Here is a 15109-nt window from a genome sequence, read left to right as displayed (position 1 = left end):
AAACAGATGTTGATTGTTGGCAAAAATAGCAATGCTACCTTGTTTTTATTTTCCTCCTTTGGATCCCTGAACTTGGTGCAACATTTAAAAAAAACTGCTGCCACATTTTGTACATGGGCTATACAAAGTAATGATTTTGCAATTGGATTGATTTCTGAAGTTCCGACTTGCATCGGTGCGGCCACAAACAAGATCTCTGGTTATGAAAATAATGGAACATGGTACACAGGACTACCTAAGAAATAAACCCTTAAGAAAACCTGGTAACTAGGGTGGGTCTTAACCCAAAAAGACTAGAGGGACAGCACCTACATGCACGTCCCCCCACTAGTGCCAAGTGAAACAATTGAGTTAAATATTCAGTGAATTGTGCAAAAGGCCTACTGTTGCAAGGACAGTGATGCTGATAATGCACACTGTACTGATTCTCTGGATACAGACTGCCAACCTTTGCCAATACCTTTGCACACGTGTCCTGTTTGGCCTCCACAAAATTACACAATCAATAAAAATGAGTTGTCTCACGAGATGCTAGTATTCGCATAAAAACCAGCAAGACTGAGTAAGTAAATGGCTTTCTCATCCAAGAAGGCTAGACCAGCCTCCTGTTGTGGCTCTGAGATTAGACTCTGGGGGAGTAGTGAGACGCTCTCAAAGATTGCATTCCTTCCTTTGGACAAGTAAGCCTTTCTTTTTCTATTGTGTGGATTTTGGATTTGGTGCTTCCATGTGCTGGCAGTATTTAATCTGATCTGCACCCTTTGGTAAGACTGCTGGTCTTTGAGCGCTGCTCCCTGCTCTGTTCTGCCATCTTTGGGCTCATTCATATTGTATTCTTTCTGCATCTCCTACTATGCACCGAGTGTATCTGTGATTCCACGATCCTGATCTTTGGACCAGAGTGCCTGCACCCTGCGTTAAGGCACATTAACAGTCCCGGGACCCTAGACCGTCGAAGAGGGCCGCTGCACACGCGTGCATTGGAGTGCTCCTTGCCCTCTCATGAGTGCCTTGGGCTTGGCTGTTCCTCTTCACATTTAGCCAATTGGGATCGCTGGCAGGTGAACACCGGCCCCTGCCAAGGCCCACTCTTAAGGTCCCTGTCTGCTGCCAGGACGCTGCTTGGGATTTTTCTTGCACCCCTCCACATGAACATCCATTACCTGCTACCTCACACCTCAAAGGAATCTGGACTCTCATGACATTCACCCCTCCTTAACTATGCATTAGTTCCCTCTTTCCGGTCACACTCCTACCCTCTCTTGACCTCACTTTCCTTCTCTGCTTGTCTCCCATGTTTACACTCTTGCATTGCGTTTTATGCCCACTGCTAACATCTGAATCTAGCTATAATTTCTTATCTAGCTGTGTTTTGCATGTTTTTGCTTTTGATTAGAATCAAATCTAGCTGCGCTTTTGCAAACTTGCTGGGCCCTTTGCTTGTATTGCATGCCTTTTGTTATCTGCTGACCCAGTGACTGCACGGCTCTGCTTGTTCTACTCTGACACGCTGTGCCCCCCACCCTCTCTCTACCTCACCCATGGCGCGTTCTGTTTCTCCCATCGAGTATCCTACCCTTCTCACTAAGTCTGGTAGGAAGAAGTTCAAAAAGGATATCCTGGCCTCCAACCCTGGTCTCCCTATCGATGACACCTACTCCAGCACTTCCTTCAGACAGACCCTCACCAACATCCTCTTTGTCGTTCCTTTGCCAGATCTATGGACTCTTCATATGATCTGTGTGCTCTGTCTTTTCTCCTCCTCTCCTATTAATGGTGGCACCCGCTGGGAAGCCCTCATGGCCCCCTTCGACTCCTCGAAGGTCATCAATGTCTACCTAAATGCCACCGTCATGGTCCAAGACCTTCAGCCCAATCTCCTTCTCTTTGATGGGCACTTTCCTCGCCTCATCAATTTCCTTTCATTTCGTGCTGTTCCCTCTCTCCCCTTTCCTGTGTCCCTGTCTCCCCCCTTCCACATCCCACACCCCTCCCCCCCTGGCGACCTTGCTGGCGCTTCCCTCCTCTTTTACCCCAATCCCCCCACCCCCCGGCTCCTTAACCTCTGCAGGGCGTACCCCTGATTTGTACCCCTCCATGCAAGTTCTTTAAGGCTGGTTTTAGGGAGAATTCTCAGACATGTGCTAGTTCTCTTCTACCTTGGAGACCGCCGGCTCTTTTTGCTGGACTTTAGTACTTTTAATTTCTAACCTGGAGAGAGACCTTTTCCCCCACCCTGTCATGTATTTTTCTGTGATTTGGACTCTGTTTCTTTTTGACTTTGGAGTATGACAAACTCCATAGGCATCATCTTTACATTGTGACACACAGCACCTTCAGTTCAGTGACGCAGGGAAGTCTCTTGGCTTTCTCAAAGGTTTAAATAACTTCTCTTTGTGAAACTGTTTCCAAGAGCAGTGAAGTGAAATGGACTTTACTTACATTTTGTAAAACTTTCTAGACCCAACAAACACTATCTTACAATAGGGTGGTTGAGGGGTTACTTAGTATCCCCTTTGTCTAGGCCCTCTTGTAAATTTTTTGTTACCCTTTCTACAGTTAATGGCTGGTGGCAGTGGTTCTCTTTTTCCTACCATTGTGTGTTTTTACCACGGGCTACAATAAGACATCCACGGGTGCCCATTTTGTCAAAATGGCCCGGTGTTCTTTTTTCGCCAAATTTTGTTGTTGGAAAGGTCCTTGAGATTTACTCTGCGCGCCAAACCAGGTTTGGTCCCTTTGTTTTTTCTTTGGCGGGGATTCACTGGTGAAGCACGCCCCTGGCTCCAGTGTGTCTGGCAGGGGCAGGAAGTAAGGGAGGTGCCCAATACTCCCTGTGCTTAATCCCCTTGGTTAAAGGAATGCACCCAAAGGTGAGTGGCTGGTTGATTCTCCTTGGAGGACAGCTACGCTGCTTATGTGAGTGACATCTAGGCTGCAAATTAATGGGAGAAAACTGCATAAAAGGCGAGGCTTTTTGCTTGGAAGGCAGTCGACCGCTGGATGAAAGAATTCGAAGAACTTGGAAGAGACGCTTGCTGCAACTCCTGGACCGTTGGTTTGCCCGGTAAAGCCCTGCTGCATTGCTGACGCTCCGAATTCCCCTCGACTAGAGAAGCCCTGCAACGAACCAACTCTCCCCTTGGAATCAACCCCAAAGCGAACTCATCTGGACATCCTTTCGGAGCTGGCTGTACTTGCATTGATGCTGCAGGAACCGATTGCCAGGGAGAGGGACGTCAGATCGAGTGCATAATTTTAAAGTCAGACCCGTGCTCCAGGAAGATCCTCCGGACTCCCATGAAGCAGGACTGACCAAGTCTGAGCCACCTCAACAGAGTGCTGAACCCCAGATGCGAGGAAAGTCCATTAAGGTATCCGAGCACCACAGTGGTGCTATTTGCAAGAGCCACGAGGAGCTGAAAATGTGAAGTGCCGCTGATCTGAAATTTGCCGGTTGCTGCCGCCAGCTTCCATTTGTAGCGCAGGAGTCCCCAGACATCGTCCCTCTTGTCCCCACGACTGAGGCCCAGGAACACAGGATCTGCAGACTTGTGGCCCTAGAATGATTTCATTTTCTGCAAAGATTTCTAAAATATTGTGCATGACTTTCCTGCAAGAAGTGCTTCAGGTCACCTAGACTTTTGCTCAACTAACATTGGCTGTCCTGGCTCCATGAAAGACTCTTCTGATCTCTAACTTTGTGCTTGACCATTCCCCCAGGAAAGGGTTAATTTACTTTGCATTGCAGGGTTCAAAAAGTAATTACCTGCTTAAGAATATTTGTTAACCATCGTTTTCTCCCTCTCAAACTTTTCCTTTGATCTCCCACTCCTTATTGCTCTAAATGTACCAGTGATAAATCAATGTCCAGTGTCCTAGTTATTTAAGTCCCCTGAGGGTGTAGGAAGTATCTGTGTGCCATCCCTAACAAGTATCAACTGATTTAGTGAAACTTAGACTGCATCTATTGAAGTATATTTTGTGTTATGATTGCTCCCTTCTAAAGAAGGCTTATTCAACTGACTGTTAAATAAATTAACAATTGTTTAATCAATAAACATTGTGTGCAAGCATTTATTTGAATAACTGTCATTGTGAAACTGTTACCTTACAGCTCACATGGACCCCTCTTGAGATAAGCCAGGCTGCTCAGTCACTCTACCAACTTGTGTAGTACATGCTATACCAAAGGGTGGGTTAACTATTGCCCAGAGGACAAGGCTGGTGCAGTCTCCCACAGGGTACTGCACACAATCCTGCCTAACAGCTGGCAACCGGCTTAATCTTGCCACTCTCAACTCTCACTCTGCTGTCAAACACTGCTCTGACATCTGCCGCCTCCTCAAAGAAGTCCTCCTCTATGTCCTTGGTCTCACCGAGACTTGGTTCACGGCCAGCTGTCACAAGCTTTGACACTCTCCTCCCTGACTGCTACAAGATCCTCACTGTACCCAGATCCACCCGGTCGGGAGGAGGTGTAGCCCTGAACTTCCCTGAGTGGATTCTTGCCTCTATTACTCCCACGCAGACTTGCTCCTCTTTTGAATGCCTTGTCTGCAGGCTTTCTGGCTCTACTGGCCACTCTTACCGTGGCTACTAGCTCTCTCGGCCTCCTGGTCATATCACCTCATTCCTCTGAGTGGCCGGACCGCTCCTCCTCCCTTCTGGCCTCAACCACTCAATTCCTCCTTCTTGGTGACCTCAATATCCATCTAGATTCTCCCTGTTCCTCCTCTGTACTCTGACGTGACCTCTGTGATTCCCTTTCTATCCTCCCCTCTGGCCCGACTCACTCTGCAGGGCACACGTGTGATGCTTTGATCTCCTCTGACCTCCCCCTCTCCATTCCTCTGACCACTCATCTCTCCTGGAGCGATCACTCCCTCCTCACCTCCCAAATCGCCCTCTCTACCCCCCAGTCCAAGCCAACCCCAACACTGCCATCTACCTTCTCGGACATCCGGCCCATGAAGCGTGTGTCAGTTGAGGCTTTCGCCGCCACCTTCTCTCACCTCCCACCCCATCCGCCTTTTGGCTAACTCACATCCTGACGCAGCCCTTTCCATGCTCTTCTCTTCTATCTCTGATACACTCGATGCCCCTGTCATGAGGCTCCGTTTGAAGCCCAAAGCCAAGTGCAATTCTTATGACGACTCTGACCTATATACTCTTAAACGTAAAATGAGGTTGGCACAGCAGCAGGGCTTCACCAGGCAATTCAAGGTCCAGGAGGTTGCAGCAGGCTTCTCTTCACGGTTTCTTCTTCAGAAGTTTTTTCCAGTGGTCTCTGCCTCTAGTCCCAAAACCCCTGCCTTTTAAGCAGGTTTTCCCCTTCATGCACAGCCTAGGCTGTCAATCACACAGCAGGGTGGCTGTCCTTTCAGGACAGCTAGCCGACCAATCAAGACTGGTTTCGTTCAGGCATTCCTAGAGACAAATGACAGGGGAGTTTTGGGAACCTCCATCACATCCTGTCCTTCCGGACATACTGGAGCCAGGGGCGGGCTTCAGGGCTGAAGCCCGCCAAAGGCAAGACAAACAAAGGGCTCAAACCTGTCTCAATGCACAGAGTAAAAGCCAAGAAAGACCTCAAACAGAAAATTGCGAAAAAATTATACTGAGGCGATTGTGACAAAATGGTCACCTATGGGTGCTGTACTGCAGCTGAGGGCTCTGCATGCGGTAGAAAAGCAAAATGGTAGGAAAAATTAAACCACTGCCACCAGCCATTTAAAGTAGTGAGGGTAACAGTTACATGAGAAAGTAGGATAAGGGCCTCCTAAGTAACCCCCCCCCCCAGCACTCGACATAAGATGGTGGGTGCTGGACCTACAACGAGAAAAGGTAAGTAAAGTCAATTTCACTTTGCTATTCTTGGGAACTGTATTGAAAAGGATTTCTTAGTGACACTGCAATGAAGGTGCTGTGCGTCACCATACAGAAAGCAGTTTGTCATACTCCAAAAACAGTGAAAACACAGAATTCTAATTGGGTTAAAAACACATAAGAAAGGGGAAAAAAAATCCCACTCGCTCAAGAGTTAAAATTAAAAAGTCATAAGTCCTGCAAAAGAGCTTGGGGTCTCTAAGGTTGAAGGGGATTAGCACAGAAATGAAAATTCTCCCTAACAACCACTTTATTCCACACTTCAGAAAGATGACTTGCTTCTTTGTCCAGTGTTTGGGAATGTGCCCCTTTTTATTTTATCTTCTATATGTTAGTGGTAGCAAAGGGTCATACCAGGCTGGGTTAGGCGCACATACATACATACATACATACATACATACATACATACATACATACATACATACATACATACATACATACATACATACATACATACATACATACATACATACATACATACATACATACATACATACATACCCTACTAAAAATCCTCACTGTTTACCTCAGCCGTGTATGCTGATGCCAGTATGGTCTTTGGTGTTTGAAGAAAAATCTCAGGCACATGTTCGCATCCTTGGTAGAGCTGCACCATTATCTTGCCAAACCATGTATCAGTGATGCTGGTTTAAGATTATTCTTTAGCAGTGCTCCAACTTGGAGGTCTAGTTTGCCTAGCTCTAGTCACTGATGTTGACACTATGGAACTTTATTCCACATCGCTTTGTCACCTTTTAATGGCCCTGCACTGTCGGTATAGGAGATGACTTTGTTTGGCTGAACCCTCTGGAATGTTTACTTCACTTGCCCAAAAGAAACCCACTACAACAATAACTTCATACAAGCAAAGACTGGCATTAGGACAGTTTTTCTAAAGTCCACCCAAAGGACTCTATAAAAAGCTAATCTACTTGTCAATACAGAGCTCCAACTACTAGTACAAGTCTGTAATACTCAAGGTAATGGTAGTGTAGCAGAGCAGCCAGGCTTATCATAGGAGGGAGCGTGGGATTTATGGAGGTACAAAGAACTTGTAGCATACACAGATCCAAATAAACACTTACACCCTAGAGTTTTATACAAATAATGGTTTATTATATACATCACAGGTAAAAAGAATTCTTAGAAAGGTAAGAAATATAATACTTCCTTTAAGTAAATCAGTGTAAACGACTTATGGAATGGCAGGATGCAATTCTAGGGAAGTAAAACCACTGCTCTAGTAAACCTTGGGGGTTATTCAGTTTCAGGCATAACATGGAGGTACACGACCAACACACGCAGGTAAACGGTTTACAGAGCTTGCAATTACTTTTTATAGTGATAGCAATTGGGAGGTAAGTAATATGTTTGAATTACATGATCATTCTAAAAAGTATTACAAAGTTGTGTAATAAGTGCAGTAAACCTATGTTTCGAGGGGATTGGGTCCTCCGACGTATTCCATATCTATGACCGGTAATCACCACAGCTGTGCTGCTTCGGAAACTTTTTTCTGCGTCCTGCGTCGATGACGTCGATGCGCCGTCGTCGAGGACCTCGTCCGACGTCATCCGATGTGATAAGTAGGACGCACAACGCCCGTAGCCTCAGTTCCGTTTTTTCCGCGAACATGTTGCTTTGTGAATCTCGGTTACGCCTCTACTCTTTGGAGTTCTGTTCTTCGAACCTGTTCGTTTTTGTGAGAAAATCCTTCGTGTGAAGATGTCTTCTACTTCGTCTTCGACCCCGCGTCCGGGCTTCAAGAAGTGCGGGGAGTGTGGGTCCAAGATGTTGGTGATGGACTCGCACGACGCCTGCCTCTGGTGCCTCGGGGAGGCCCACAACACGGATGACTGTATCGACTGCCAGTCGCTCACGTCCAAAGCCTTACGCGAACCTAACAAGAAGTTGTCGGTAGGTCGGGTGTCCAAGCCCCGGAAGTCGAAGTCTGCGGGGCTTTCGACGGAAGATTCGAGGGGTGACTCTCCGCATCATCGTCGAAAGTCTCGTGGGTCTCCTTCTAGGAGTCGGTCTCGCCACTCCTCAGCTTCTTCGAGGCATTCTCGGAAGCGCCGACACCGGTCGTCTTCCAGGTCCTCTTCGGAGGACTCTGCCCAGCACGTCGCTTACCCCACCAGCCGTGCGATGCCGGAGGAATGGGCTTCCTTCGGGAAGAAAATGCTGCCGATTGAGTCGCAGGGTACTAAGCCGTCCGCGCCCCCGAGTGGGGTCGGTCGTGGGAGGTCGAGAGACACCGCTCGCAAGAGTGGTCGGCACGAGTCACGGGAGAGGTCCCGTTCGGACAAGGAGACTCGTTCTCGACGTACCCGTTCCAGGTCCCGGTCCTCGGCGCGTTCGAGACCGTGTGCACCTGTGAGGTCTTCGAGGAAGACATCGACGTCTGAGGCGTCAAGGGCGTCGACAGGCTTTCTCGAGGCTCCGGCTCCGAGGAAGCCGTCGGCGCTCAGGTCGTCGAAAGACACGCTCGGGGCTCCAGCTTCGAGGGCTGTGTCGACGCCGCCGATGCTGGCGGCGCTGCATCTGACGCCGATTTCCTTGACGCCGATCCTCTCGGCGCCGATGCCTGTTCTCTCGACGCCGGTGCCGATTCGCTCGATGCCATCGACGCCTTTCGTGTCGGAGGTACCCCGTGGCACGGGGGAACCCCCTAGGAAGGCTCTGGTTAAGAGCAAGCACTCTCGGGTGCGTTTTCGCCACCTGGAATATATTACAGAGGCGGATGAGGATTCTGATGGCCTGGTTCCTAGTCAGGTTCCAGATGAAATTGTCTCGGGCCATAGTCAGTTTGACGATTTGGGGCAGTCACTGCATGATGCCAGTGGACTGGACACCTCTCCGGAGGTGGAGTTTTGTAGGCCTGAGCCTGGCTCTCATGCCGATTCCTCGTACCGGCGCCTTATGGCTAGGGTTTCTGAGTACTTGGGATGGTCTGCTCCCCCAGGGGAGTTTGTGCAGGATGATCTAACGGACATCCTTGATGTTGGTCCCCCTACTGACCCGGTACTGCCGTTCCATATGGCTTTACAGAGAAGGGTGGCGGCGGCTTGGACTGCTCCGGAGAGTCTCCCGGCGGTGGGCAGATACTTGTCGCGAAAATACTGTCCAGCCAGTAGCGACCCCTGCTACTTGACCAGGAACCCCACTCCGGGCAAAGCAGGCGTCGTACCCTACCATCCCTCCTGATAGGGACGACAAACGTTTTGATGGCTGGGCGAAGAAAGGGTTTTCTTCTGGTGGTATGGCGCTTCAGGCGGCCAACTCCATTTGTGCCTTGTCTCGTTTCACACACTCTGTGGAACTGTGTTGCGTTAGCGGCTGAACATATTCCCGAAGGGGACGAACAGGATGGTTTCCTTGCTATGGTCCAGGATGGTAAGGATGCCATGTGTGAGTCCGTTCAGTCGGGTTTGGACTTAGCTGAATGCGTCAGTAGGTCCATGGCGGCGAGCATGTGATACGCAGGTTTGCGTGGTTGCGGAAGTCGGGGTTTGCTCCTGATGTGCAGTCCCGGCTCCTCAACATGCCCTTTGACGGTGAACACCTTTTTGGCAGCAAGGCTGACGAGAGCCTTGAGGTTGCAGACCTCAAAAGCTGCAGCAAAGTCGTTGGGCGCTGCAGTTCGCCAACCTCCGCCTTTTCGTCCTAGGGGACAGCAGTGGAGGGGTGGTTCCTTTCGCTATTACTCGTTCTTCAGTAAAGCGAGAGGAGCTGGCAGTCAAAGAGGCCAACGCAGGGGTACCAGAGGTGGACGACAGGGTACCCGTGGTGCCAAGGCCGCTCGGGCAGTTGCCTCTTTGCCCTCAGGTAACACCGCAGCCGCTCCCACTCAGTCATGAGGCCATGTCCCATGGTTCGCTGGTTGGGGGAAGGCTGGCGCAGCATCTTGTAGAGTGGCGTGCCATTACTTCAGATGTGTGGGTTCTGGAGATCATAACCCACGGCTACTGTCTTCCCTTTCGGCACAGGCCGCGCGACAATCCACCGGGGAACCTCTTTGCAGAGTACGGATCCGCTCCTTGCGCAGGAAATTCAAGCCCTGCTGGAGAAAGGCGCCATAGAACTGGTGCCTGTAGCGGAGAGGATCAAGGGATGGTATTCCCCTTATTTTTTGATTTCGAAGAAAGACGGGGGATTGAGACCCATCATGGACTTGCGCGGTTTGAACAAACTCCTCAGGAAGGACAAGTTCAAGATGGTTACTCTCTCGTCCTTCAGGCCCTTCAGCTTCAGGACTGGTTGGTGTCACTCGACCTCAAGGATGCTTACTTCCATGTGCCGATCCATTCCAAGCACAAGAAGTACCTGAGGTTCGCGGTTGGCGACTCGCACTTTCAGTTTCGGGTCCTGCCGTTCGGATTGACCTCCGCCCCAAGGGTTTTCACCAAGCTCATGGTGGTGGTGGCAGCGCATCTCAGGCAAGGGGGGATTCACGTCTACCCCTACCTGGACGATTGGTTGATCAGGGAGAGCTCTCCCGAGCAAGTCCTGGATCATCTGTCCGTCACCTGCCACTCCCTTCACAGGCTGGGCTTCTCCCTCAATTTAAAGAAGTCCCATTTGACGCCAACACAGCGGCTCCAGTACATCGGAGCAGTGCTCGACACTTCCCTGGGGCAGTGTTTTCCTCCCCAGGTGAGGGCTCTTCACATTCAGCAGATGGTGCACAAGTTTCAGCATGCCCAGACGCTCCCAGCGTTCGAGTTCTTGAGGTTGCTCGGCCTCATGGCATCCTGCATTCTTCTGGTGCCAGAGGCTCGCCTGCGGATGAGATCTTTGCAGTGGGCACTCAAGACGCAATGGTTGCAGTCCTCCGACAGGATGTCGGACCCGGTTCAGGTGCCGCCCTCGGTCGCCCGGGACCTTCTGTGGTGGGCCGTCGAAGGCAACTTGATGAAGGGCGCTCCATTTTGGCTTCCCTGGCCGGAGGTGACGATCGTGAGGGATGCTGACGATCGTGACGGATGCATCCCTCACGGTAAGGGGAGCTCATGCCAATGGGCTGACAGTTAGCGGTCGTTGGTCTCCGTCGGAGTCCAGACTCCATATCAATCTGTTGGAGCTGAGGGCTGTCAGGCTAGCCCTGAAGGCTTTTCTGCCGACTGTGCAAGGAAAGAGTGTCCTGATCCTGACGGACAACACAGTGGCCATGCACTACCGCAACAAAAAGGGGGGGCAGGGTCACTTCCTCTGTGCAGGGAGGCGAGGCGATGCAGCTCGAGTTCTGGGCCATCCAGCAGGAAGTTTCGATCTCGGCAGTTCATCTGGCCGGAGACGAAAACGTGACGGCGGACGCTCTGAGCAGGCAGAGCGCGATGTCTCACGAGTGGGAGTTGGCTCAGGAGATTCTCCTGGAGATCTTCGCCCTTTGGGGGACCCCTCAAGTGGATCTCTTCGCCTCCAGTGTCAACCGGAAGTGCGAGAGGTTTTGCTCGCGGGAATTTCCTCCAAAAGGAGCCTTAGGAGACGCGTTTGTGGTGGAGTGGTCATTCCCGCTGCTGTAAGAGTTTCCTCCAGTCCCCATCATCCCGCAAGTGCTGCAGAGGTTACGGAAGTTCGATTCCCGGATGATCCTCATTGCTCCGGCGTGGGCTCGAAGGACGTGGTACCCGGACCTTCTCGACTTGTCCATCTGCCCTCCACGTCGTCTCTACCGAGACAATCTGCTCTCACGGGAGGGGGGGTCAGGTTCTCCATCCAGAGGTCAGATCCCTCAACCTTCACGCTTGGCTTCTGAAAGGTTGAGGTTTAAGGATTGGGACCTCCCTGAAGACGTGATGGAGGTGTTGCTTTCGGCCCGAAGGCCAGCAACAAAGTCTCTGTACCGTTGGCGTAAGTTCTGCGACTGGTGCAGAGTTCAGAATGTGGATCCTTTTGCATGTGACATCCCCATGGTTCTGTCCTTTTTACTTTCTTTGGCCCACTGGGGCTTGCAAGTGGGTACCATTAAAGGTTACCTGGCGGCGCTGTCCATCTTTAAGCACTCGTCTGAAGAGTGTTCTTACTTTAAAATCCCTTTAATTTCAGTTTCTGAAAGGGCTCACTAATGTGTTCCCTCCGTCACCTTTCCTGGTGCCCGGTTGGGATTTAAACCTTGTTCTTAAGGGTGCTCCGTTTGAGCCTTTACATTCTTGCCCCTTGAGGCTGTTAACTCTGAAAACTGTGTTTTTAGTTGCGGTTACTTCCGCTCGCAGAGAGTGAGTGAGTTACAGGCACTTTCAGTTAAGCCACCCTTCACTGTATTTCACAAGGACAGGGTTGTCCTTAGAGTTCGTCCTTCTTTTCTTCCGAAGGTAGTGGCGGAATTTCATTTGGCCCAGAAGGTTGTTCTTCCGGCATTCTATCCTCCTCCGCATCCTGGTAAGGAAGAGGAGAGGCTCCATAGGCTTGATCCTAGGAGAGCTTTAAGCTTTTATGTTTCACGCATGTCCCGGGTCATAGTGGACGATCAACTCTTTATTGGTTACGGTGGAAAGCGTTTGGGGCAAGCTGTGACGAAACAGACTTTGTCTCGCTGAATTCTTTTGGCCATCTCGGAGTGTTACTGCTTGGCGGGTAAGGACCCACCGGCTGGCTTGCGGGCCCATTCTACCAGGGGTATGGCTGCATCTACTGCCCTGCAGAGGGATGTTCCTATTCGCAACATCTGTGATGCAGCCACCTGGGCTTCAGTACATACATTTGTACGTCACTATTCCCTCAATTCCATCCGAGGACAGGATCTGGCCTTTGGCAAGGCGGTCCTTTGCTCTATTTGATTGGCTATTCTAAATTTTGATTCTAAATTCTTTCCCTCCTCCTTGCTCTGGTACTGCTTTGGGAGTCTGTCATACGTATGGAATACGTTGGAGGACCCAATCCCCTCGAAGAACAAGTTACTTTCTTACCTGGTAACGTTCTTTCGATGGGATGGTCCGACGACGTATTCCATATCGCTCCCGCCCTGCCTTCCCCGCTGCAGAATTTCTTTTGCGATTGCAGCTTATGTTCCGCAAGGCTTTGTGTCTGACTGGCAGTTGACTAATGTCACACGTTCTGGGGGAAAAAACTACAACTGAGGCTACGGGCGTCGTGCGTCCTACTTATCACATTGGATGACATCGGAGGAGGTCTTCGACGACGGCGCATCGACGCAGACGCCGAAAAAGTTTCCGTAGCAGCACAGCTGTGGTGATTACATGTCATAGATATGGAATACGTCGTCTGACCATCCCATCGAAAGAACGTTACCAGGTAAGAAAGTAACTTGTTCTACAATAGCAATCGCAGTTTGTCCCATATACTTCTGTCATCCTCACCAATCCTTGCAATAGCGCATATGTGCTTGGGAATTGAGGCTGCCGCATGTTTCTGATTTCCTTTAAATGCGTATTACAAGCAGTCTGTAGTAGTTAATAGAACCTTTTGTACAAATATTTCAGTCACTTTCAAGTAACCAGCACTTTTCCCACCTGAGAAGTTCCAGATGAATTAATCTTTAACTTCTTTCTTCTACTGCTGCTTCATAATACTTAATGAGTTTTGATCCTTTGGGGCCCGACTGTAGGGGAGCCTCAAATTACACAACCTGTCTCTGGAAAATGTCTGATGAAAGACGGTTAGTATTTCTTCTCAACATTCCAAGTTGATTGTTCCTGCCTTTACAGCCAATCCGCCTTCTTTCAAGGTTCTGCCATCTTGTCTTGGGCGTCATGATTAGCTGTGGTTAAGGAAAACAAAATGTCAAACCCCTTCCCCTACTCCCTCGCCCTTTAGCATCTACTCTTGACAAAACCCCATCTCTTATGTAGTCTAACTGGTCCATTATACCTGCAAACCCTGATGGGGGGTCAAAGGGTTGAGGGTCTTTGTAGAAAGGCTCCCTACATGCATTCCAGCATTGGGCCTGGGCAAACTTAGATGGGCGTACTCCCAACTACACATCACCCCCCACTTGCCACACATGAGTGACTGAGTGACACAATGACTCTAGGTACGTATTACCTCAAGTCACAGAGTACCTTAGGAGTGATTAAGAAGATGAAACTGGATGCCTTCACGCAGTAGAAGCTGCTGACCCAGTCTCCTGTTCTTTGGTCGTGGTGATGCGAGGAGGGACTTTGGAGGGGATTTCACAGCAGCAGCGGAGAGAGGGTACACTTGCCAAAGAATTTGTCATGCTCCAATGCGGATCTGTGGATTTGCCACATTTTCAGAAACACCACTGAGAGTGGTTCTCATCTGATCGATTTGCCTTGGTTACTCGGTCCTGCACTCTGGTGAGTGGACTTTGAGGCATGGAATCCTGCTTCTGGAGGTCCAGCTGTTGTCCAACAAAGTTTCAGGAAGATGCGATCTTCAGAAGATGATGCAATGCAAGATGGACGCAGCTTCCAGGGTGTTGGCGGTTTGCAGCACAGGATGGTTGCATTATGGCATGGGATGGCTCAAATTGCAGGTCGTCTTGGAACTGATTATGCCCACCAGTTCAAGGGAGGAAGTCGTTCTCTTCGGAACTGCCCTGTCTATTCGAAAAAATGGGATCAGGGCAGCAGCGGTCACCACAGCAGGCTTCACCGGTTGCTGGTAGGTGCTGCAGGTCTCTTTGGTCTTCAGTTTTTCTGTTCCAGTGGTCGACTTGTCTTCAGCTTCCAGATCCATGCCATTTATCCAGGCACCCAGCCAATCCGCACTCATGCTGAAATCAATCTTTGCGGTGTGGCTGTCCTTGCAAGACAGTCAGCCTCCTGTCATGACCCTTGCCCCTGGCCCTCACTGGCAAGTCAGCCTTCCAGTTGGGGCCAGGTGAAAGGCCTTAAAACCTCATCCAAGACTCTCGGAGTCAGTCCTCGCGCCTTTGGCGGCAGGCTCATAACCATCATGAAGACCAACATTAGAATGGGACTATTTACTTGGGACTATTTAACTTGGGTTGGGGGGGTTCAGCCAACCTGGAGGCACACACATGGCTCAGTTAGAAGGACCTGAGCTATGCGGTGTAGTCTTTTGGGTGTGGCAGGCTTGGGACTATTTTACCTGAGACTATTTAAACCGCACCCAAACAGCAGAACATGCTTTGCGTTATTCTGCTGTGGGCAGTGTAACGCTCACTGGGTCCAGTTCTTTGATGCCAGCTTACCTGAAACCAAGGACCTGCAGAGAGAGAAAGAACACTATGAAACTTACCTGGAGAGTATCCTGTCTTCAATCCATCCCCGAC

The 15109-nt window shown here is 50.0% G+C and overlaps 1 protein-coding gene across 2 annotated transcripts in view; it reads left to right on the top strand.

Annotated features, from left to right (window-relative positions):
• LLGL1 (LLGL scribble cell polarity complex component 1) overlaps positions 1–15109 on the top strand; it is a 557504-nt gene that overhangs the window by 523374 nt on the left and 19021 nt on the right. The window lies entirely within an intron of this gene.

This window comes from Ambystoma mexicanum, chromosome 2p (genome assembly GCF_040938575.1).
Source record: "Ambystoma mexicanum isolate Mex_15411 chromosome 2p, UKY_AmexF1_1, whole genome shotgun sequence".
Classification (NCBI taxonomy): domain Eukaryota; kingdom Metazoa; phylum Chordata; class Amphibia; order Caudata; family Ambystomatidae; genus Ambystoma; species Ambystoma mexicanum.
This window is presented reverse-complemented; position numbering and strand designations above follow the sequence as displayed.